General features: G+C 43.8%; 1 protein-coding gene across 1 annotated transcript in view; it reads left to right on the top strand.

Annotated features, from left to right (window-relative positions):
- JCAD (junctional cadherin 5 associated) overlaps positions 1-26,024 on the top strand; it is a 329,723-nt gene that overhangs the window by 262,899 nt on the left and 40,800 nt on the right. The window lies entirely within an intron of this gene.

Raw genomic sequence — 26,024 nt, 5'->3', positions numbered from 1 at the left:
TAACAAACACGTTTTGTTTTTGTTTTCTTTCCTATGTGAAATGATAGCTCTATATCGTATCTCCATATTTTAACTTGATTGGAGCATTTTGTGGGAACTATGTTTTGGTGGAGCAAATGTTAGAATTGTGTAATTTAAGCTAGTGCAATGTAGATGAGTTCATAACCTTTTTCCAGGCAGCCTAGAGCAGAGTAGGGTACGTTCTTAATGGTAGTTTTGCCTAACTTTTCTTTTTGAGGCAATGTTATAATAATTTGTCCTCTTACTTATACAACTAATTGATGAATATATACTAATGCAATGCTTCCCAGACTTTTTATAACCAGACTCACTTTTTAGAAGACAAACTTCCACGATCCACCTAGTATTAATGGACATGAGGCGGGTGATTTATTTTTTGTAATGTAACTAATGCATCATGTGGCATCGCATTGTTATTTATAGACAGCACATTTTTCCATTGAAATGACTACTAAATTTGCAGAGACATTTACTGATAAAACTATGTTGCACACAAATGATAATTTGTGGAAATCGGGTTTCAGTGAATGTTCATTATTTGTGCATCACCAATTAAAGAGTCTTGATTTTTTCTTATCCTAATAAAGTCTTTATTTCCAATAAAATTCATAATTGCAAAACAATGTTTTTAATTTTTGATTTCCTAACTGCTGAATGTGTACGGTTCATTTACAGGTATTTACATTGTGTTGTGTGTAACAGAAAAGGGACATTCTACAGCCTTTCCTTGCACACTCATGTACCCCAGCAAGATTGTCACATAGTTCAATTTACCTTTATTTCTCTGATTGTAAAGTGAGAGGAGTGTGTAAACACCAGTCCCCATGTTAAAAAAATCGAAGCAGCAATTTGTCAGAAGACATAGCATGGCATTTGACCTCTGTTTTTTCAGTGCAGTGAATGTGACAAGATAAAAACAGAATTAAAAGGGATCTTTATTTCTTGCTTGGACTTTCACCACACCAAACATTGGCTTGTGACCCACAGTATGGGAAGCACTGTATTATTCAATACACAAAAAGAGCTTGGAAATTGTGCACTGACTTTTTGGAAATGGAATAGTATTTTCCTTACCGACTTACTAATGTACTAATAATAGGTCAGTTAAAAAAAATACTGAATCGCAGGAGGTATCAAAACGAACCACCTACAGTGGCGGCTGGTAAGTTTAGGAGGGAAGGGGGTGGACAGGACACACACACACACATAGGCATACTCACAGGCATGAATTCACACACGCACACCACAAACACATCCATTCACAACACTCATTACCAAACATTCATACATACATATACACTTACATACACACATGCATGCAAAACATAGACACTTCCCTGCAACTCTGCCTCGGTGGTCCCAGGATGCTTGGGACTGCCAATGAGGGAATTCAGTGGTCCCACGTCATCGCAGAGTGGGATGGGGTCAGTGAGACTGCTGACCCCACCCCACTCTATGATGAAGTGTCACTGATTGACACTCGACCCTGGGCGCTACAGGGCTTAAAACTGAAGAGCCCAGGTGCAAGGCAATCAGTAACGCTACCCCTCGTCACTGAGGGGAGGGCCTCGCGGACCTTTGCTGAGCTGAGGAGGTCACGCCCAAAGGAACTGTGACTTCTCAGCCCAGCATAGTTCAGCTCAGGCAGCCAGGAGTCTGAGCATTTAGCGTATGTCTGGCTCCTGGCTGCCTGAACTGAAAACGAACAGGTTTTGTCAGGTTTACCTTTGTTCAGTCTGACAGACACTGTTCATGAGGGGCGCAAAAGGTGGGGGGGTGGGGGGGGGGGGTATGGCCGGGATTGCCTGCCCAATTAAATTTAATTGGGTAGGTTGCAATTTGCGACCTCTTGTGGTTGGCTGTAATCACGGGGATGACGCCCTGCAAAAGACAGCTGACCATCCATCTCATCCATTGCATACCAAAACAGATATTGCTTTAAAGCAGCCTGTGTTTTTTTAACTAGCCTGCTTTTTTTTAAAAAGGTTTTCAGTTTCAAAACTCATAAAAGGTTTTTGTGCATAAATATATGCCCTTCTGCAGTCGTAAACCCTGTGATTTTGTGAATCAGGACTTTGTGTATGAAATTTGTAATGTCTCCAAATAGTTTATGGTTGATTTCAAGAAATCTATTTTATATCTATTGGTAGCAAAACCAAAACAATATCAAACTAACAAATCCCATCTATAATCAAAATGGTAAAACAAAACAAAAAAAATGTTTAATACACATCTTCATCGGATGAGTTGCTTACTGTTGTTGTTTCTATGTGCTGGAACTTGTCTTATTACCACTGCTGGTTTATTTTAATCATTGGTGTTCTTCGGAGTGCATGATTCTTTATTACATAAAGCAGCATTAGACTTATCCCTGTGTAACTTACCCAAAGACTGTTTGGAGAGTGGTCGATGGGCACTCCCCTGCTAGATAGATGGTCTTATGAGACCCTAATACGGTCCTGTGTCCTGAGATTAATGCTGTAATCGGAGGTCTTGTGAGTTCTTAATCTGCCTCATTACCCCGTTTTCCCACCAGCACGGTTTGATATTTTTTTAGGTTTTCTACACTGTTGTCAGTGAGTTTTAGTTTATCTACTTTTTCTTAACGTGCAACACCTGCGTGTAAGGTCAATATTTAACTTCATTACTTATGAATGAGACACAGAACACTTGAGTTGAGTTAACAATTGTGAATAACCATAAAACGTGACACCTTTATGTAGGAGAGCTCTGTCCTAGCAGCTCCATTGGTCTTGATTCTTTTTCTTGCTTCTGGGATTTTCCCTTAATTGGATTCTTGCTAAAGGTTTTCCGCACGACAGATAACGAGTAAATAATGGTAATAACATCAGTTTCCAAACACGTTGTTGCCAAGCACAAAAAAAGCGAACGAGGAAGGAATGGAGGTAATAATGAGGGTACTACAGCCTCATTTTGAATCGGAATGACCTATGACCTTCCTTTACACCTCTGGAGTTCAGTTCAAGGTTTTGCTCAAAACTCAAACTCCGACTCCACAACAATCCATCTTCTCTTGCATTTTCTGCAGATTTTAACAAAACAAAAGTTCTGACTCAGCGGATCAGAAGTTGCTAAAAACTCATTGATATATGTTTGTGTTCAGTGGTAGGCCCTTAGCAAAGGCTAACTGGTCATCTTTCATTTGTTTATAGATATATTTACTGGCAGATGCATCAAAGTTATGTTTTGCGAGTCCTTAATAGCGAATTTTAAGGAATCGCTATTAAAGACTCGCAAAACGGGATGCATGTAGGAATCGCAATGTTATTAGCGATTCCTACATATTCCTTATTAGCGATTCGGTAATAGCTAATCGCTAATAAGGAATGGCTTTCCCATTCATTCCTATGGGCCTAGAGGCCCATAGGAATGAATGGGTAAGCCATTCCTTATTAGCGATTAGCTATTACCGAATCGCTAATGTTCCGCTTCGGTAATAGCTAATCGCTAATAAGGAATGGCTTTCCCATTCATTCCTATGGGCCTAGAGGCCCATAGGAATGAATGGGAAAGCCATTCCTTATTAGCGATTAGCTATTACCGAATCGCTAATGTTCCGCTATTTCAAGGGTGCCAGGGTGTCCAAAGGACACCCTGTTGCACCCCTGAAATGAACCTGTGCACAAATGTTACGCACACACATGCCCTAAGGGCATGTGTGTGCGCAACATGGCACTTTGAAAAATGCACAAAAGTGCATTTTTCAAAGTTTTAGCAAATTACCACGAAGTTCAACTTCATGGTAATTTGCTCCTCCTATTAGCGAAATCGCTATTTTTTGGGGGTTTCATGCATTGCATTTAAGGAATCTCATTTTGGGATTCCTTAAATGCAAGAGCAATTTAAGGAATCGCTATTTAGAGATTCCTTAAATTGCAATTTCTGCATTTGGGATGATGCATCCCAAATGCAAAAATACCGGGAGCAAACGGCCAGATTCTGAGAATCTGCCCGTTTGCTCCTGGTATTTTCTTTGATGCATCTGCCAGTTAGTTGTTAAACTGACACTAATAAGTGAGATCTTTGCTCAGACAGTACAACCATGTGCAAAATGCTCAAAATAATGAATTAGTACTATCAAAAAATGTGCAATGTTATGCTGTATAATTGAAAGTAAGGCCTACCTGCGACATGCACGCCCAAGTTTAAAGTTGTGTCACCACTCCGAAAGTAAATTGTTTAATTTATTCTTGTTTTTATAAAATTCCTGCAAAGAGAAACACAACAAAAAATGGACTGTGAGATAGAAACCACTTAGCAATAAAGGAGTGGCCAAACAGAATATTGAGTCAGGAATGTCCTCTCATGGTAAACAGGCTTGTACTGTTGCCCTAGGAACGTGCTTGCAAATGAAACTACTATCCTGACTTGTATTTTGGCCTTACCATCATGTTAATCTAGCCTGTATGCAGAGGCCTGGGTCTGGGCCTGGGTCTGTCCCTACCAATGAGAGGGCCCATTCTGTGACCTGGAGAGGTGCGCCAAGAATGGCACTCATAGTAGGCAGTAAACTACGGTCCCTGACCTGGGTGAATCACAAAGTGGTGGTGGCAGTATACAGTGTTTTTGAATCTGGAACATGACCAGACCATTTTCTGTGTACGAGGAAGTGCCAGCTATAGACCCCTCTCTGATGTGAAATCCAGAACCATGAGCAGACATCCTGTGTGCATGCAGAACTCTCATATGTGCATTGTGTGTGTGTGTGAAGATAGTTCTCTATTTTGTGTGCCTGAGTACTGGGGCCAATAGGCTCCATTTTGGATGCCCCAGGTTTAGCATGGCACAGGATGGAGGATGAGGACAGCTTCTCTCCCAGAAAGTGGAAGTGCATTCCTACTGTTGCAGGGCAGAGTGACAGACCCCGAAGCAAAGAATTGCTGTTTTAGTTCTTCAAACGCACTGCCGTTTGGTAAAGGGTAGTGGTGAGGGGGTAGGACTACGGTTTCCTGGCAGGTCCTATCCTTTTGTCTGTCTTTGACTACTCCTTTAGGAAGGCTAATGTCTGCCATGTGCAGATAACTCGCATGTCATTGTGCCCATATTTTGAGTATTCCAGCTTGGTACCAGTCCTGTTGCTGCCTGCTGTGCAAGCAATCACTTCACAAAAAGGCTGTGTTTGGAGAGTAGCCTTGAAATCAAATTTGATAGAGAACCAGCCCAAACCAATTCTGAAGGCTTATGTACTGGAGCCACATCCCCTGTCTGGAAAGATATGTAAAATTTGTATTCAAACCACCAGCTGCTGGACGGCTGAGAACCTAGAAATCTGCCCCTCTGCTAAATAAGTAAGTAAGTAAATTGATACTGGTATAGCGCACTACTCACCCGCAAGGGTCTCAAGGCGCTTGTACGAATACCGCTGTGGAACCCATCCTGGCTTTCCCTGTGAGGCGTCCACTCCTGGGCACCCCCAAGGTGGAGACCAGGCATCCTTAGCGTTGTGGGGGCCGTTGTGGAGAGTAAGCAAGCTATTGCCCAGAGTTGCAGAGTGGGACTCCATGATTGGAATAGGCACCGAGGCGAGAATTATCAGGTCCGTGGAATTTTGAGGCCAAGACCCGCCGAGGTGGGGAATTGAACCCTGGTCCCGGGCTAGACTTCTGCATCAGGGTCTGCCGCTCTAACCATTGAGCCACACTTCTCCATAGAGAAGTGAAGGAAGGAATGTGCCTGGCCCTGCATGAGAAGAGACTGTTAAGTAAAACGCTCTTTTGCAGTCTCAAAGCCTAAGATTTTGCTAATTACATGTTTTGCAAACACACAAGAGTTTTGTACATAGGGCCTATCATTTTTAATGACATACTCCAGTTTTTCTTTCTCACAACATCGGTGTGTCAAATTCTGAAACATGTGATTGTCCTAACAGATCAGCCTGTCACTTTCATTGAGTGCTCTCCTGCACAGTTTGCCACTTAAAAAGATATTGGCACACATCCATACATGTATGTCCATATTCTTAGATATCTTCCCAATCTGCTAATGTACTCTCATCCCATAACAATAAAAAGTTTAATTTGAAAAAAGGCAGCCTCGCATATTATACAGTGCAAGTTAAACCTCACAAATTGCTAACCACAGTAGTTGGAACAATGGTGTCCATCAGTTGTTGTTAATGGGTCAATACCGGTGAAGGATTTAACTTTCTTAACTCGTGGATGAGACAAAACAAAGCAAATTGAACCAGAACCCCCCTACCTGATTTGGCACTATGCCTCCGGGACCTGTGTGTAACTTAACAGAGAGGTTTGTGTGGAAGTGTAACCTATACCTAAATCCATAGTGATAATATTAGGGTTGACACAGTGGTATTGTGCATGATTGCACCGGGGACAGGATTGCTGCTGCCTACCTCCGGACAATACTTTATTTCCATTGGGCTTTTTGCTTGTTCTTAACCAGGACATCCACTCTGTGCCATGCTACTAAAAGGCAGCTGACTGGATTGCTTCCCTCTTTAGTACTGAGTCTCGTGTTAGTGCTGGATTTGACAGTGGTGTAGGCCAGGCCATCACGGCGCCTGCCACAGTCTCTCCCCAGGATGATCGTTTTATTCTGCTCATTGGCCTACCACCAGTCGCCAGCCATTTCATTCCATGGGCAATGCCTTGAGCTGGGAGCTCCCTTGATTCTGGTGAGGTGCAGTTTCTTCAGATTTAAGGATGCTCCATTAACTGGTGCAAAGGAGAGATCCTTTAAGGGTCAGAATGGCAGGCTGCTGGTTGCGCGCTCTGCCTACCTCATTCGAAGCTCTACCCTTGAAGTTTCAGCAGTGATCTAGTCTGGACCAGATGGCATTACTGGGTCTAGACTGTAAAGTCTCATGTGTGTTCGCATTTCCGGGGGGTTGTCCCTTCCATGCTCTTGTTGAATTGGCCCTTGCTGTTGTTAGCACGTTTGCTGTGTTTGCCCTCCATCTTGGGGTCTCCATCTCCCCTTCTCTACACGTAGACCCCTCTTCAAAATAGCGACCGTTTCACCTTGTTAGAAAATAAAGGACTATCTTGAATACCCTCCCAACTATATTGCTAATGCTGTGGCCATCTTGTAACGGATGCTGAGCTTACCTTGTTCCTGACTTTCCTCCTCTGTTTGACCTACTACACTAAATTGGATGCACCCAAAAATATTTATGGACAGAATAGTAAGTGTACTGGAGTTACATTTGTTCTCGGAGTCCGCCTTCATTAAAAATACCTCAACTTATTGTCCTCTACCTCTAATAATGAAAGAGTGTCACCACTTTGACATTTTACCTTCGCTGGAAGAATAACCATCTCCTCCTACTTGAAAAAAGGAACTACAATAAGTGATCTCATCTTCTACACGAAAAGAAGAGCTCAATGGAGGAAAGCACTATACTCACTACTCCTGATCACTACCTCCACGAAATTCCCACCTGTTCTAAAACTCTGTAGCCCCTTCACTCACCTGCAGAACAGATGCAACCATCTTTATATATAACAATGGGATTATCCTCATCCATCCAATTAATTATTTTGTCCACCATAAGCGTGGAAGGGTATACTCAGACGTGAGTCCCTAGCTCATTGCACCATCAGGATTCAAGCAAGCCGGGCCGAAGACGGCTGAAATGCCAGGAACCGGTCCCCGGTAGCTTGTTTCCTTCCCAGTGAAAGAATTGGCTTGGTAGTTTGGTTTGCCCAGTTCCCATGATACACTGGGCCAGGGACAGACTAATTTGCATATAGCCAGGTTCTGAGCTGGGATGGTGCAGTGAGCTAAAAAACAGAGTTGGATTAAGCCCTGATCTCTTGACTGGGTGAGAGTATTCTGCTTAATTCAGAAACTCTGTCCATCACCACCCCCTGTTGTTTAATTATCCTCATCCAAGCCTCAGACCGAAAACCTATATGTTGTTGATGACATTTTCTACCTTAGCAAAAATTCTATGACTAGCAACAACTCCGACCTATACCAAAGGTGGCTTAGCTCTTCATTTAGCCACAATTAAAATCCTCACATAACCCCATCTACTTAAACACTCCTTTCCCACCTTAATTCCTCTACTACGAGCAGCACACACATTCCCAACTTGCCACCTCTTCTGGAGAGGGTCTGAATCTCCCACTGTGTTCTGACTATCCAGACAACGCCCTTATCACGCATCTAAAGCAGTAGTCACTGAAATACATAGCAATGGACCTCAGTCAACTAATCCATCCCTGCCCATATCCTTCGAATGCACCATCTTAGATACTACTAACTTGCCTATGACACTTCCGAAGGACTATGATGACTACCTGGAAGTTCAAACCCTCAATCCCGAACAGAATCATTACCCATACAACCCCAGCATCTCTACTTAATCAATTAATCAGTTCTCCTCTGTCTCCATGCAAGCTCAACTACTTATCCTACTCAGCCTCCCCTCCACTGGTACTCTCGGGGCAGCAGTACCCTAACACCAATATCCAGAACGCCCTGTCACCTGCTGGCCCTCTGAGCCAAACCACAACTACTTTTTGCCACTCCTCTCATGAATCCAGACTGGATGAGATCACACTGGACTTACAACCTTTTAAAGCGGACTTAAAAAAGCTAATAAACATCACCTCAGAGTTGACTAATGCTTGTAGGTCTTACGGGCCATCAGGGATGAACAGACACAATCCAGCATAATCTAAAAACTATCACACAAAGCTGCAGTCTCCCCCTTCAGCTAATGTGATCTCCCCTAACTCTAGGTCTCCCCTTCGGAATTGGAGAATGCACCTTACCCGAACACCTCCTCTAGACCCATTAGATGGAAAGATTCTTTAACAGACAGCTGTATTCACACCCTCTTCCTTGCATATAATTCCACACACATAGGCAAGCTAGCTAAGGGGGCCATATCCAAACAATTCCTTCAAACCCACATAGAGAATGCAGATACAACTAGAATGTTATAAACATTTCCAACCTTAAGCAAGTTTCCATCACACAGACTACGTCCACTGACCCCAAACCACACCTGAAATGCATGCTTCTCAACTGCAGATCATCAGTGAAACACGCTGCAGACATCGCTGTCCTCATCCTATCACAGGAACTTCACCTCCTAATCCTTACGGAAACATGGCTAAATGATTCCTCAGGCTTGTTCTGGACACCCTAGTCCCTCCTAGCGACAACATCATTAGATTAGACAGAGCTAACAGACCTGGTGGAGGCATCCCCTTTGTGTACCATAATAGTCTCATAGTGAAACAGGCACATACTGCAGTTCTATCCTCCTGCAAATATTTATGCAAAGACATTATAAGTAACAGGCCTTTATGCAAACTGCACGTGATTTACCACCGGCCAGGAGACAACCTTCCATTCATAAATCAATTTATGGATACGATCTCCTCCAAAGTAGATCAACAATGTTCCCAGATCTTACTCGGACTCTTCAATCTCACTGCATTGACTCGAATGACTCTGCAGTGAACGCGCTCAAAATCTTCTTGGTAGACCTCAACCTGTTCCAAATCTGTGACAGCCCCTCTCACATCTTGGGTGCGATCCTGAATTTAATAATTTCTAAGCCCAATTCCATTCAACTAAAAGTGATTGTCCTGTTTGACTTGACTGACAACCACTAGATCACTTTTTGCGTCATAGAATCTTGGACTACGAAAAGATCTCAACTAAAGAAACCGGATGTACGTTGTTACAATGCATGCTTTTACCACGCATGCCTTTACAACGCAGGTTTTTCAACGCAAGTCGTTACAACCACTTGCGTTGGGGGGTGCTGGATAGTGAATAGTTTAATTTACTATTCGAACTCCAGTCCCCGTGGATAGTTGGGAAGGTGTTGGATAGTAAATTAAACTATTACCTATCCTACAGCGCCCCCCCAGCGCAATTGTAATGACTTGCGTTGAAAAACCTGCGTTGTAAAGGCACTGCATGGTAAAAGTTGCGTCGTAAAGGATGTTTCCCAAAGAGACCCAGAAACTGGAAAATATTCATGCAAAATGCAAACTGGAATAAAATGCTATCCCTTAGAAATAATACCTTGCCTTCTCCTAGTGACATGTCCAAGGTCCATGACCTCACTGAACATTGCAACAATTCCTGGTTGAACATTGTAGATGCAATTGCCCTCTTACAACTAAAAAGAATGTCCACCAAAGAATCCATGTATGGTTCAATGGTAAGCTTAATTACAGGTAGACGAAATCTGAGATTAGCCTAACGGTCTTGGAGATACTCACTGTCCCTCGAACACCTTAAGCTCGTCAGATCGAGGAGGAGGATTTAAAATAAACGCATCAGAAGTGCTAAAGTGAATTTCTTCAGAATCCAACTGAATAAAGCCAGAAATCGCCCCAAACAACGGTTTGAATTAAACTACAATCCAGTAATCATCCCATCCTTTCCCCAATGGTGTCCGGTCCTCAGCTAAAATGTGAGGATTTTATCCCCTTCTTCCTTGAAAGGTGAAACATTTTTTAACTGATCTGCGGACAGCAATGAACTACCTTACACTCTTACCATTATCACTCCCTTCTTTCCCCTGCCACTGAGCCTCTTCTTCTAGGACACCCCCCAAAACAGTGCCTCCTGGAGCAAATTCGAAACCTCTTTCAAAATCACCATAGTCCATATTCTTACATCTCAAAGCACCTTAGTGATCCTCTACCTTCGAATTTCTTCGATCAGATGAAGATGTCTATACTCCCACTTTGGACCAAGGTAGTAAATGCCTCCCTACTGCAAGGTATGGTTTTGGATTGCCTAAAATTGGGGCAGGTTACCCCTTTTCTAAAATAGAAAAAGAAAAAAAACACTGCAGAGCACAAGGACCAAAATAATGTCTGTTCAACCACTAATGTTCCAACTCTGACAAAGCTCCCCGAGAAATGTGTCCATGTCCAACTATGTAACCACATAGTTCAATTCCTGCATGGAAAATTCCATTTGACTTAAAACTTTCAGTTGTTTTCTCTGCTTTCTTTCTTCCCTCAGGCCCTCCCCTTACCTCCCATCTTGTGCATGCCACCTCTCTCTGAGTAGAACGTACTGTAAGTTGCATGCCTGTTGCCCTCATGACTATGATTGTATTTCTATAAATTACTTGCACGTCATTCATGGATAGCAACCTATCTCCATTTGATTCATGTTCCTGTAACCCAAGTACACTTAATTAAAGCTAGCCCATGTATTCACCCTACCAAGTATTGGTATGATCCTACAAATCTCATAATAATGATCACATCCAATGGCTCGTAATCTACCACAAAGAAGCTGGAGTAAAATCACAGGATGGTTTACCTTGAGATCACAGGACTAATCCCTATACCCAATACCCACTGGTTTAACCACCAATCCTGAGTTCCAGAGTAGCGTGCTACTCACTGTAATTCACTTCTACGCCAAGTCAGGCGTATAAAGTGCTACATAAACTCATTTAGAAATACAATTACAACATAAGGGCCTTATTTTGAGTTTGGCAGTCCGATGGACCGCCAAACCCACGGTCTGAGGCCCCTAATATGCTCGTGGTACCGCTGTGGCACCACCAAGAATTTCAGGATTTTTCTCACTGTCACGGTTTTTATGGCAGTGAAACTGCGGTGAAAAGTGTGGCAGAGAGGAAACAAAGGGGGCCCTACAGGGCACCCTGGTGCCTCTGTGCCAGGAGATGCATGAAAGAGGGCACATGATGTGCCCCTCTGTCTGCATGCACCCCCAGTACCTGCAGGACATGAACTTGATAGTCCATGCCCTGCAGGAACTTGTAATAGCATTCCCATTGCAGTGCCTTGCTAAGGCTCACCTATGAGCGTGGGCCAGCAACCGCTGCAGGACCGGCTGACCTGGATTCCTGTCGGAATCTGGTGGCCCATAGCATTATGGCTTTGGTGGTATGGCAGCGGGGCACTGGCGTGGCGGCCTGCTGCCACACCGCCAAAGTCCTAATAAGGCCTGTAGTCTTCTTTTCTTTCCCTCCTTTTTCAGTGCAATATGGCTAAGGCTTGCAGTTTTCAGTTTTAACTGATTTTTACAGATACATACAGACAGAAAAACATATTTTTTACTGTCTGTATTTATTTTTAAATGTAGATAAATACGGAAAATAGTTTTTTTTGTGGATGATTCTCACTAGTGTCAGCCATGAGTGTTAGATAAACTGCTGTGCAGATTGACAGGTAGGGGAGTTAAAAATGTTTAAATATTTCCTAATGAAGCTTAAATAACTGCAGCAGTACAGCTGTTTAAGCTCTTATACAATGCAGATGATCTCAAATTACTGTTGTACTGTAAATGTCTAAAACCCATTGGACATTCAAACACGAGAACACATTTGTTAGTAAAATAAATGTGGCACTATACCCATTGTAGCTTCATTTTTTACCATAAGCTCAAAACAAATCTGGATAAATAAAGATAAAGCCAGCATAAAAAAAGTATGGATAAATACAAGCAGAATTGTCAAAAAGAAAAATACCATAAAACCGAGAGTCCCAATGATGGCAACCTTTTTTGCGATTGTAGACTTTAGGCAGTGACAGTGTTTACCGTGTCTTCCATTATTAACATATTGTTTGAAACGCATCCTGTTTTGACAAATGCAGGAAATTTGAAGACAGCGCCATGGATTGCTGTTTATAGGGCAGCAAAATGTTATAATAAACAATCTCCGAATACACAATACCGAAATCAAGCCGATCGCCAAAGGAGAAGAAACTGATAGACAAACTACGGAAATACTTATTTTCGATCATAAATGTCTATTCTCCCAATAATCACTTTCTATTAACGTCAAGGTTTGATACCAATGACGCCATCGCTGGCTGCAAAAGTTTTTACTTGGCTGTACAGCAGGCATACAGTACTTCATTGTAATCGTTCTGTAAACCATTTGAAAAGAAGGCCCTTCAGCCCCATACATCGCATGGCTAACACCGGTCCCAAGCCCAGAACGCTCTTACTACACACAATGGGTTTTTCAGGAAGCTGTATTCCCGCATGGCTATTGGCTAATAAGTTTGCCAAACTTCTTGACATCTTGTATACAGTTACATATTTTGTCCGTACACAATGTGCTCCCACTTTTTGGTACACAGCTCGGAAGGTAAGATTTCACTCATAGGCTGCGTAAATTCTTTACAATTTTTGTCTATGCGGAAATTAGGTTTAGTTTGAAAAGAGTCCAGTTTGAAAAATGTTTTTCTGTGCGTACTGGAACTATTTTCAATGTGTCCAGGGGGTTTGTAATGAAGCGGGTATGTTACTTTGTCAGCTCACTCACATACGTACTTAAATTGTCGCTATCAGAGAGTCTGCCTCGAATGCTGGACTAAGGAGCCTTATTTAGACTGCTGACAGCGATGGACACTGGAATTATGCGGCAGGGAAGGACTATATTGTGTGGCAGCGTTGACTAAATGATGCATACAAAAGGCAAATTAGGCGGCATAACACGTCACGTTTTGTGACCGTATTACTTCATTATTTTATTTTTGCCCATTGTTCACACTGTTTTTGCAAAGGTTTAACCTCACTAGTACCACTTCAATGTCAAACTTTGTGAAGGGCCTTAGACTATGCCATATTGTTAGCTGCTTAGAAACTTTTGATTTGCTTGAGCTAGAAACCGTATTTTTGTTCAAATCAGCAAACTATGAAGCAGATTATGGATGATGTGACAATGGGCAAATCCATTATCAAGCCAAAAATGGCACGACCGTAGAGTAGCATAATTCCAGTGGCTGTGGTTATAGTTCAGACGGTAGCTGAGCTTGTTTTACGACTAGCAGCGATTTAGAGTTAAGAATTAGCTTGTTTGCAAATACAGAAGGGAAAAATGTAGAAGAAACACAAACCAACTGTGTGCAAATATCCTTTACGCATATTTAAATTTTTATCAAAATTTTAAATCGGACACAAAACCTATTTTAAAAGATTGTACTTAATGATCCCTGACACCCGATATAACATTGATGGCAGGCGGTGTGCAGGCAAACGGGCGGAAAGACCGACCGCCATACGTCCGACGGGCTCCTTGTGCCGGCCATTGTGGCGGAGGGCCTCCCAATCCCTAAAATGGTGACAGTGCCTACCAGGCACCGCCGTAGGGATTAGGATGCTCCCTCCCGCCAGCCTTTCCATGGCAGTTCACCCGCCATGAAAAGGCTGGCAGGGATGGACATTGGGGGTACGTAGCAGGCCCCTCTTCACCCCTGGCCCTTTTCTTTGGGTGTGGTGGGGGCACCTGTACAAAGTGACGGGCACCAAAGGGTGCCTGTCACTTAGTACAGGGAAATGTAAAGCATCCCTTTTTAACATTGCGGAGGGTGCTGCAGCCAGCAGCCCCGCTGCAGTGTTAAAGGTGCCTGATGCAACCCCCACGATGGCGGTCCTATCCTAATTCCTATTGTGGGACTGCTGCCTTGTGGGCGGGCAGTCCCAAATAGGAGTCGATGGCGGACGGACTGAAGTCCGTCCGTCATTGTAATCAGGCCCTTAAACTTGTGGAAGAATTATATATTTTTTTACTTCTGCCCTAAATATTTCTTCCTCTTGCATTGCTTCTGCCTATAAAGAGTTGTTTCATTTTCTAAATGAATTGTCATTTTCACTACCATTACCTACTTACGGTAACGAGGACGTAAAGCAGCAATGTCCTCTTCTGAATCTAAGGGTCCGATTACCAGTTGAATGGTCATGGCAAGGTGCTAATTCGGAACCTGAAATTACCATTTCCATTTGGTATCAACCTGCCATTAGCATGCTGTTCCGAATGAATGAGCCGATAACAGGGAATACCCAGGGCTGGAAATGGAAAAAAAAGACTCTGTGAACCCAAAAATTGGGGGTCATGGTGCTGCATAGGAAAGGGGTGGAGTCACGAGGGGAGTTTCATGAAAAGCGGAGTCACAGTCAACTCATAGACTTATTTTTTAAAAAATGGTCTAAGAAATTAGCTATAAAAACAAATGTGACAGTAAATCTGTTCTGATTTGCTTAATTTGTGACAAAGATGCTCCAATTTTAGCAGATTTCCTTGGGCCCAGAAATTGCTGCTGGAACTGTAAATGATATGTGTGATGCACAATTCCCACATTAGCACATCATTCATTATTAAACTTAGTTTGGTAGATGGCATTGAGCCGGGGTTTTATCGCAGTCTACAAGCTTGTAATCCTGTTTTCTCTGCATACTGGAGTTTACGCCGTAACGCAGGCCCCAGGAGTTCCTGTGACGCGGGGGGGGGGGGGGCGGGGGGGGGGTGGTCTGCCAGCCCATCAAGGAACTCCCAATCTTTCAGTGGGGCCCCATTCAGACTAAGGTCAAGTAATCTCTGTGAGATATGGGACACTCAAAGCCCTCCTTACATTTGCTGGGGGGGCAGGGCCGGACTGGCCATAGCAGGCACCTGGCGTTTCCCCGGTGGGCTGAAAGGTGTGGGGGTCGGTTTGTACCTGTGTGAGCCCCCCCTCGCTCCCGGGGCAGATCGAGCGACAATCTGTCAGGGCTGGTTTTTGCTGTTTCTAGTCCAGTCATTAGGGGGGCATCATTTAGCATTACACCACTGCAGGGGAGTGATATAGGGGTCCTTTTAGAGGCACACACAGCCATTAGGGAATTTTGTTTAACATCCATATGCATTCTATAATTAAGTACTTCACCTTTTGCTATACAATGTACAAGTTTAACTGAATGCTTTGAGTAATTATTCCTGAACATTACTACTTACTTAAATAAACAGTGCCACTAAAACCAACTCTTATTTCTATCCAAGGCACTTCAAATCTTTTTCACGTTACTGCCACAATGTGGGACATTGCTCCCTCACTATATGTAAATCAGAATAGATCACATTGTGATATATATGTGACATGTGTGATTAGGATACTAAAGAAAAGGAGACAACAACACCTCCGAGCCATCAGCAAGCAAGATCCCAAGTACTCGCTTATGTAACATGCCGGATGTTTCATGTTAAACCCATTTCCTTTCATGACATCGACACAGTAAACCCAGGTTGCAGAGTAGGGGACACAACACTAAAGAAGAGACAGTCTTAGGTGCATTGGATTTCCAAATTGCATACTACAGGACATGGACTAAATGCAAAAGAGGGAACTGCATTGCTTCTTGTGAAAGTGAATAGATTATGGACTTCACAATGAAAATCGTTTAAGCCTAAATGTTGTTCCAGTATGGTTGTAGTCCAGAATATTGAGTGAGGAATATTGAATGACTTCAATATCTTCACCAAAATAGAGAAAAACAAAATACTGAGAAGGTAAGTGCATGTCGGTAAGTATAGGTTTTCTATTCTTAAATCTATAACTACGTACATTGACAATATATCTTGACAAAGAGCATATATGTGGAGTATTGAAAATCTACACAAACCCTTTGATTTTTTGCTCCTCGATTTTTTGGTCACAATATTGTGGGCACTCAATAGTCTATTCTTGATATTCCGGATCTGCACCGTCCAGCCCACTTACTGGGACCATCAAAATGTCTTCTCACAATGTTGCTGTACATTAACACAATGTAAGATTAGATGTCCTTTTACAGCTCTGCATGGATGACACTGTGCTAGATCTCTGCTTAAAGGTTTTGTGGTAGAAATGACCAAAGACTTTGTCTCTTTCTATCTTGGCGTGGATGGTAATGTGCTGGCGCAATGCTTAAAGACTTTGATAGAAAAGCATACATTTGAGTTGCTTTTGCAGTGATATTTGCATTTAATCTTCTATTGGGGCACCATGGTATTAAAAGTGGAATAAAACTGCAAATTCAACCTAACTCCACTGTGTCGGCAGCCTTTTTTGTCATTGTATGAAAAAGGAACAAATATTATATCTGTTTTAAATCTACAAATTCATGTCATTTATTTGAAATCTAATTATTTTCTTTTAATAATTATATTTCTCTATACTAAATTGATATCACTTTAAATTGTATTTACTATAATTTAATTTGTTTAATTGAATATGTTAAAGTACTGTTACCTCAACGTTAACCCTAAAACCCTCCACCACTCCTACATAATACTCATCTCTAAGCCCTAAAAATGGCATACTATATATATAGATTACCCATTTCTGAACCATAAAACAACATACTACCCCTATACTCCACCCATCCCTGAACCCTAAAACTCCTTCCTATCTATTTACACTACTCATCGCTGAGCCCTAAAAACTCCTTACTATACCTATATACTCCCCATCCCTGAGCTCTACAAATTCCTCCCCTAAAAACTCCTTACTATCTCTAGAGATTACCCATCCCTGAGACCTAAAAACTCTTTACTACCTCTATAGACTACCCACTTCGGAGCGCAAAAAACTCTCTACCATCCCTCAACTCCATCCATGCTTGAGCCCTCAACACCCCTTACTCACACACTACCCATCCCTGAGCCCTAAAAAGTTCACTCTGCCCATCTCAGAGCCCCAACATCTCCTTACTACCCCTTTGCACTACCCATCCTTAACCCCTTGCCTGCTGGGGTAAGTTTTCTGCTGTGCTTGGGGGAGGGGGGGGGCCCTGTGCTCATTCCCGTGCTCATGACGAGCTCAGCTCGTCATGAGCTACAGTGCTCCTGTGCTCATGACGAGCTGAGCACGTCACAGGTGCATTGGCTCCTGTGGAACGCTCAGCACAGCAGGGTAATTCTCACCGCACCTGAGCGTTCCACGGGCAATGGCGAGCTCAGCTCGTCATCAGCACACGAGCACCGTGGCTGATGATGAGCTGAGCTCGTCATCAGCACACAAGGTGTTAAGCCCTAAAGACTCCTTACTCCAGTATTGGAGCGTTCATAGATTCACATACCTGAATCATTTCCCCGTCGTTGGATCTGCGTAATCCGACAATCCAAGGAAATGCTCACCCATATTTGGAGCCCGCCCAAAGGTCTACCTCTGCCAGATTTAGACGGTACTGCCGGGAGGTAGAAGGTGGTGTATCCTACTTTATGGTGTGGAACCAGGCTCCATGTCTCTTGGAACAAGCAAATTGCATGGGATTCGATGAGCTCGTTCCAATCAGGTAACTCCAATTTCTGCAAAATTCCAGCCAGGTTCCAACTCAAAATCCTCAGGGGGAATACATCCAAAGCCAATCCTGCACAATTTGGGGGGTGGTCTGACAAGTGGCTATTCTCCTCCCGAGATGGATACATGATAGTGCTTGTCTGGCTATGGTTAGCAGGGCAAGAGGAACTTCCAGCCCGTTAGGTTTACCCTCAAGGAATACATTCAGGAGAGATGGAACCTGACAGGAACCTGCCTTGGTGTTTGCCTGACAATCCTGAAGATTTTCGCATGCACTTGCTACATCAAGGACTGACACTCGATTTTTCTTACTGTTTGTTAACTTGCAGAGGTCGTGTCAGTACATAGAGTCAGCCCCGTACGGGTTAAAATCAAAATGGGCATTGTGGGATGTTACACGCCAAGCTGGGTGGTTGCTATGTACAGGAATAACATGCGGCCATCCTCCATGGCGAGGCTGGGGAGCATACATTTGGTGTGGGTACACTGGTTGGGGATCAAAATACCCCAAACCAAAAGTTCTAATCACACTCCCCTCCTGATAACCCTGTTGAGAACAAATGAAGCCTGCAACTCTGGCATCTCTAAAGTTTACTAAGATGCAGACCCCTGAGATATCCTTAGTCCTATGCCCAACCCAATGAGTTCGTCTCACATGGAGGACCTGGCCATCCATGTGAGATTGTAATGGTCTATTGGCATTTAGCCAGTGGGTAGTTTTATTCTTCAGTTCTTGGTAGGATTCCCGCCTGCCAGGTTCTAGCTGCGGGACTCCAGTCAGGACCACTACAAAAGGGGAACACTGCGGGGGAAGATTGATGTGTCTAGTAGTTTGTGCTAGGGGCGCTAACTTGTTTGTCGCTTGGCGTGGTACTGAGCTACCATTATCTGGTGTAGGTGGTTTACTCGAGTTGTTGACAACTTTATTGACAACTTTAGGAGTACAAACGGGAGCCTGCTGCAAGGGATATTTCTTTCTTCCCTTGCGTGTTGGGGAGGATAGAGATTTGCTAGTTGCCTTCGCACCATTCCGCCCATTATTAGCGGCTCCCAAAGTGGCGCCAGACTTAGATCTAGGGATAGCACCAGGATTTGCTTTATCCTGCAACAATACAGGCGTAGCTACAGGATCCAAGACAGGCGTCTTCCCTTGCTCAAAAATTTCGTGGCCAGGTCTAGATTGTAATTTAATCAGGGTTTTAAGTGAAAAAAAGTTGTCAAGAATCACTTGTTCAAATCTGTCTATTCTCGTTGTTAGTACCTTCACCCTCTCGAGTATCGGGAGGACAAGGGATCTTACAACATGCTCAAATTGGGCCAGAGGGGGGTCAGTTCTACAAACTTTGTCGGGATTATAGGGGCTGGCGAAGTTATAGTTTGCTCTGGTGCTTCACTGGGAGATTTACTGGCTATTGATATTGCTAAGTTTGTAGCTGGTTTATCTATGTTCCCCTCCCTCCCCTTTTCCTTATCCCTATTACGGTTAGTGTCACCTACAACCTTAGGTTTTTTGTTAGGTTTCTGGCAAGCCCCCTTTTGCCCACTACATTTTCTCTTCTTTTCATTCAAGGTATTATTGCTGTGTGGCCTAGGGGTCTCAGGGTTCACAGTGGGATTTTCAGGACTTTGGGCGGTACTATTATGACACTCTATGTCATGTTTATCATGTTCAGTAGTTAAGCTAACCGAGGACGATAGGTCCAGAGAGCCCTGTCCAGGTGTAATATCAGGTATGACAGCACCCTCCGTTTCTACCTCCTCGATAGTGCACCCAATAGAGACGTCATTAGGGTCTAGTCCAATATCAGTATCAAGGGTAAGGGTCGGAGAAGCTGCTAACGCCAATAACCCTAGCGATGAGCGATTGTTAGTCAATAGCTCAGTCGAAATCCTACGCTCTGTGATAGCTATTTCCTTCTCCAGAACAGAGAAAGCCCGAGTTATGAAGTTGTCTAGTGTACCACAGACAACACTCCCTCCCCCGCCCTTTTTCCCTTACTTGCTCTAGTGGACATTGGCATTTGGAGAGAATCCTAAGGTAAATAGGTTTAAATAGCCTGTTGGAGCAAATGGGGGTCAAAAGACACAAGTACAAATATGGAGTGGGTTCTAAGTTTACAAAGTGGACATCAAGGCGTTGAAAAGCCTTGGAGAGGTGGCCCAGCCCAGCCTCCTCCGGCCTGTGACAGCCTTGGACGGTCCCGCCCTTGTCCCGGGCTTCTCCCAGGACGCTCCCGCGCCGCGGGGATAGGTAGTTGGTTATATCTCGCCTGAGGCAAAGGGCGTGTCAGGTCTCCAGCACAGCTGTGCGCAGCGAGGCGTCCTGGGACTTGCAGTCCCTCCTATCTCCCAGTACAAGGCTCCAAGTAAGAGCAGAGAGCAGCGCCTCACAGGGTCAGGGTACAGCAGATTTCAGCAGCCTCCCACGAGTTTCTTCACCGGTGGGAGAAAGCCAGGCAGTTAAAGGCAATATTCACACACAATCACCTCGTGCACTGATTTTAAGAAGAGGTATCCTCCATCAGTAGCCCTCAGGAAATTTCACGTCCCCGATCTATTCCGGCTACTCCAGTCAGAAGCAGAGAGTCGCTATTGGATACTACACCACCAACACCTCCAGTCCAACATCTCCAGGATCCGGTGACCACGGATGATGAGAACCAAGACACAGGGGACCTAACCGAACCCCCTAAAGAAAGAGATGACTATCTAATGCCATCTCCGGCATCACCCACACAAGGGACGGCGGATTCTCCACCAGTGGACATTGATCGATTCCACAACTTGATGGAGAGAGCTGCGAAAAGATTACAACTGCCAATGAAGACAACTCAGACAGAATGCTTCCTCTGTGACTTTAAAGAGCCTTATCATAAATCGGTTAGATCCATACCAATCATCACCCATGTATGGGAGGAAGGCTTGAAGGTGATGAAGACCCCAGCGACGGTACACCTGTGCTCGCTAGGTTGGACAAAAGGTATAAGGCACCCTCGAACGCTCCAGCGTGTTTCAGCACCTATTTCTGCACCTCCGGACAGGGAGGGACGGCGTTTGGACAATGCAGGGAAAAGATTCTCCTCCATGTCGGCTCTTCTAGTCAAAGCAGCTGATGCCCTTGCCATTCTGGGCAGATATGATAGGCAGATGTGGTGCGACATGGCACCATATGTCGACCTCCTTCCGGAAGACAGCAAACAGGAGGCGAAGAAGGTTCTGCAGGAAGGTGAGAGGACTTCTGCTGAAGTTATCGACTGTGCGATGGACATCGCTGCCACAGCCTTTCGCTCTCTCGGAGATGCAGGGTTGGCCGAGGAGCACTGCCTTTAGGCCGGAGGTCCAAAATTAGATTCTGGACCTGCAATTTGATGGGGAGGATTCTTTTGGACAGTTGGTGGATGAAACCCTTCAGGGTATTAAAAAGGACACGGATACAGCGAATGCCTTGGGTACATTACAGTATCGGAAAGTGCCCTTTCGAGGTGCCCGAGGTAGAGGACAACCATTTTATAGAGGTGCATTCCAACAAGGAAGATTCCACTCTTATTCTTCCTCATTGCAGCAATACGGACAGAGACAATCTGGAAGCTATTCTAGATCCGCTCCCAAAGGACGAGGAGGCCTTCACGGTAAAGACAGCAATAAAAGACAATGACAACCTCCGATATCCGGCTCATTACACTCCTATCCCTCCAAATGTTCTCCTGGGTGGAAGAGTAACCTACCATTTACATCAATGGCAGAGAATAACAATCGGACAAATGGGTCCTCCACATAATAAGATTCGGTCACACTCTAGAATTTCTACAATTCTCTCCTCACACGCCACCTACGAATCAAGAAGCCAAACATTAATCTCAAATGCGTCGGGAGATTCAGACAATGCTCCGAAAGGGAGCAATAGAACCGGTACCGAACTCCCAAAGAGGGAAAGGATTTTATTCCTGTTTCTTCTTGATCTGAAAGAATGCTATCCAATGGCGTCCAATTCTGGACCTACGATCTCTGAATGCCTATCTCAAAAAACAGTCATTCAGGAGGGTGACCCTCCAGGATATTCTGCTACTCTTAAACCCAGGAGATCAGACCCTAGATTTACAAGATGCATATTTTCATATCCCCATTCATCCTTCCCACAGAAAGTACCTTCGATTTACAGTGGCCGGAGACCATTACCAGTTCACAGTGCTGCCATTTGGCCTCAAGTCTGCCCTGAGAATTCTTACAAAATGTCTGGCACCGGTGGCAGCTTATCTCCGAAGGCAAAAACACCAAATATTCCCATACCTGGACGATTGGTTGATAAAAGCACCATCGGAGAAGTCGGCTCAAACTTCAACGGCGGCATGCATACAGTTGTTTACAGATCTGGGTCTGACTTTAAATGTAGAAAAATCGTCTCTTCAACCATCCAGAAGGATCACGTTTCTAGGTGCAATCCTAGACACTTCACAAAACAAAGCATTCCCATCAACAGAAAGGCAATTGGGACTTGTAACTCTGGCCAAAGATTTCAAGAAAAGAAAATACAAATCGCTTCTGGGGACAATGTCTTCGTGCATACCACTCATCCCCCTTTGTCGATTGAGAATGCGTCCATTGCAAGAGGCGTTAGATCTACAGTGGTCCCAAGCAAAGGGATCCTTCGAGGACAAAATCAATGTCACACAGCCAATGTTGCCAGCAGTAACGTGGTGGCGCAGCAGAAGCAAAATCTTAGTGGGTCTTTCCTTCCTTACAGAACCAGCCCCATTAGTGATTACCATGGATGCCTCCCTGGAAGGATGGGGAGCAGTCCTCCAGGATTTACAGGTCAGCGGCCAATGGAAGCAGCAGGAACAGCAATTTCACATAAACCTCTTGGAATTGAGGACAATAGGTTTGGCATTGTTAGCTTTCCTGCCAAGAGTCGAAGGAAGATCAGTTTTAGTGCAGACAGACAATACAACCGCGATGCACTTTATAAACAAGCAGGGGGGCACAAGATCACTCTCTGTCAAGGGAAGCTCAAAAGATATGGAAATGGGCTATAAAACACAAGGTAACTCGTAAGAGCAGTGCATCTTCCAGGAGATCAGAACACAACAGCAGACACTCTCAGCAGACAGAAGACAACCTGTCACGAGTGGGAACTCAACCAGGACATACTACTGAGAGTCTTTGACAAATGGGGAACTCCGACAGTGGATGTATTTGCAACATCCAGAACAAGAAATGCCAATTCTTTGCAAGCTGGCATCACCACTGGGGATAGTGGACGAATGCGTTTTCGATTGCATGGACAGGCGTCTTTGCCTGTGCTTTTCCGCCAATTCCCCTTCTGCCACGAGTGCTCGCAAAGATCAAGAAGGAACCGTGCAGGATAATACTGATAGCCCCTTGGTGGCCCAGGCAGCACTGGTTCACGGAACTACTGTTATCGGAGACAGAACCAAATGTCTACAGCCAATACCAGCACTGTTGACCATGGCTCAGGGACAGGTGCGGCATCCAGACCCGACATCTCTGCGATTAGTGGCCTGGCTCCTGAATACCGTGAATTTCATCAATTAAACATTCCGGCAGAATGCAGAGAGATACTAGCAAAAGCAAGGGCTGAGAGCACTAATAAAACATATCAAATGAAATGTTAAAGATTCTGCTTGTGGTGTCAAGAGAAGGACCTACATCCTCTGCGGGCAGAGGCACATCAGATCATCCAATATTTACTGCGGCTGGCAAAGTCAGGATTGGCCCATGCCTCTGTTAAAGTGCATCTAGCGACGATCTCTAGATACAGAAAAAGCTCATTGGGTCCGTCTCTGTGGTCAGAAAGGATTGTAAAACAATTCATGAAGGGGTTGTTTAAAGTTTACCCACCTATCAGACCTCCACCTCCACTATGGCAACTGAATATAGTTTTATCACAATTGATAAAACCACCATTTGAGCCAATTCACAGAGCAGATCTAAAGTTCCTATCCTGGAAGGTGGCTCTATTAATAGCTCTGACTTCAGCCAGGAGAGTGGGAGAGATACAGGCACTTACAACTCAAGAGCCTTTTCGACAATTCAGAGAGGACAGGATGGTCCTCAGAACGAATCCAAAATGTATACCAAAGGTACCAACGGATTTTCACTTGAGTGAGCCATTGATCCTTAAAAGATTCTTCCCTCAACCATCTACAGCTGCAGAGAGAACTCTCCATACTCTGGATGTTCAGCGTTGTCTGAAAGTCTACTTGCAAAGAACAGAATCTTTCAGGAAATCTACACAATTATTCGTAGCTTTTAGTGCTCCGAGGAAGGGATTCCCGTTGTCAAAACGAGGAATCGCAAGGTGGATTTCAAATGCCATTCAATACTGTTGCCAGGCGGCGGGGAAGCCGTTGAATGCACGTGTTCGTGCACATTCTACAAGAGCGGTGTCAACCTCTACTGCTCTGTTTTCGGACATGCCCATCCAGGACATCTGCAGGGCGGCTACCTGGAGAAGTACGCATACGTTCACCAGACATTACTGCCTAGAAGCTCATGCACGAAACGATGTGGCAGTGGATCAAGCTGTACTGAGGAACCTTGTCCAGTAACGCTGAGCCTTCTTTGTCATCCCTCCTTCCTTGGTTGATAAGATATGCACATTTTGTTGTTGTATGCTCTCTTAGATGTAATTTGTGCACAATCTGTCTATAGATATTTATATACAGCTACTGCTATGATGAAATGATATATGTTGCCTATTTTAGAGCTGTAGGTAACAAAACAAAATGTACTATGACTTACTGCTCGCTATTCTGATTCAGGTATGTGAATCTATGAAAGCTCCAATACTGGAGTAAGAAACAAGTTACTTACCTGTAACTGTAGTTCTCCAGTATTGGAAGCTTTCATAGATTCACATTCATCCACCCTCCACCCCTGAAAAGCTCACCTAGGAATAGACAACAAAGGTGTTTATGGCACAAGTGCGTGAATATCTGAGGGGCAAAATGTTCTCTCAGGAGTGTTCTAGAAGGTGAGGAGCTCCGATTGGTTCAGGGAAAAGTTTGGTCCTTTTTTGCATAACAAAGGTTATGGGTTGCAAAAGGGAAATGGGCCTAGGCCTATTTTCAGTTTGCAATACTGCTAAGCATTGCTTTTTTATGTATCGGAGACTCCCGTCTCGGCGACGGAAAATGATTCAGGTATGTGAATCTATGAAAGCTTCCAATACTGGAGAACTACAGTTACAGGTAAGTAACTTGTTTTCTTGCTACCCAGCCCTAAAAGCTCCTCACTAATCCTGAACACTACCCATCCTAGATCCCTATAAAGCCATCTACCATAATACAATACCAACCCTGAACACTAAAAACACTTTACTGTACTATATAAACTTTAACAAATGAATGCCATATACCCATATTTTAAAGGTATTTTTTTAAATTATTTATTTTTTCTCAATTAGTTGAAAATGTATTGTTTAAAACTAAATTGTTTTTACTTAATAATTGTTTAAATGTAATTTAAAAAATTCTATTGCAATTTTAAGTGACATAACCTTAACTGTATATATGTATGTTAGCACATTGAGACCTACACCAATTTGGTTAAGGTTACAACACTTAAAACTCATCTACGCAGTAAAGACCTGGAAAGTAAAGGACTGAAAATGTACCTGTGATGTAAAGACTCCTGATGTAACTCGCGTGATTTAATGAGTCTCTATGTTCAATTTTTTTTAAACCTCAAAGTAATGATTACGTATCTATTCTAAATCATTTGTGTGTGCAACGCAGATTCAGGAGAGCTACATCCATGCCAGATATGCATGGCATCCCAGAAGGATAAATTGACATACTGTTCTTTCAAATGGAGCTCATTTACGCAGTCAATGGTTATCCAGAAAACCTGGCGAGGATCAGACCACGCCCTAGACCTGCATTGTACACCTCAGTTCCTCAGACGTGTGTTCACAGTGCATGGGTTTCTTCAAGTTAC

This window comes from Lissotriton vulgaris, chromosome 10, assembly GCF_964263255.1.
Source record: "Lissotriton vulgaris chromosome 10, aLisVul1.2, whole genome shotgun sequence".
NCBI lineage: Eukaryota > Metazoa > Chordata > Amphibia > Caudata > Salamandridae > Lissotriton > Lissotriton vulgaris.
The sequence above is the reverse complement of the archived record's forward strand: the minus strand, read 5'-3'. Positions and strand labels throughout refer to the sequence as shown.